The sequence below is a fragment of the Suricata suricatta genome, chromosome 12, assembly GCF_006229205.1.
Source record: "Suricata suricatta isolate VVHF042 chromosome 12, meerkat_22Aug2017_6uvM2_HiC, whole genome shotgun sequence".
Lineage (NCBI taxonomy): Eukaryota > Metazoa > Chordata > Mammalia > Carnivora > Herpestidae > Suricata > Suricata suricatta.
The window spans coordinates 105,961,982-105,962,206 of NC_043711.1; positions in this window are offsets into that span (position 1 = coordinate 105,961,982).

The window sequence follows — 225 nt, forward strand, 5'->3', positions numbered from 1 at the left end:
CCCGCGCCCGAGCCGGTCCCCGCGCCCGGCGAGTCTGCGCGGCCAGGCACCTGCCTCTGAGCCCTGAGTGCTGGGCGCGCTCCGGGAGCTCCGAGGTGTGTCGGCGGCGCGCAGGTCTGCGTGTGCAAACGGTGTCTGCCAGGGTAAGGGGCGACCTTGCGCACCTGGGCATGGCTTCAAGGACCAGTGATTCTGTGCACCTATATGGAGTCCGGACGTCTGAAG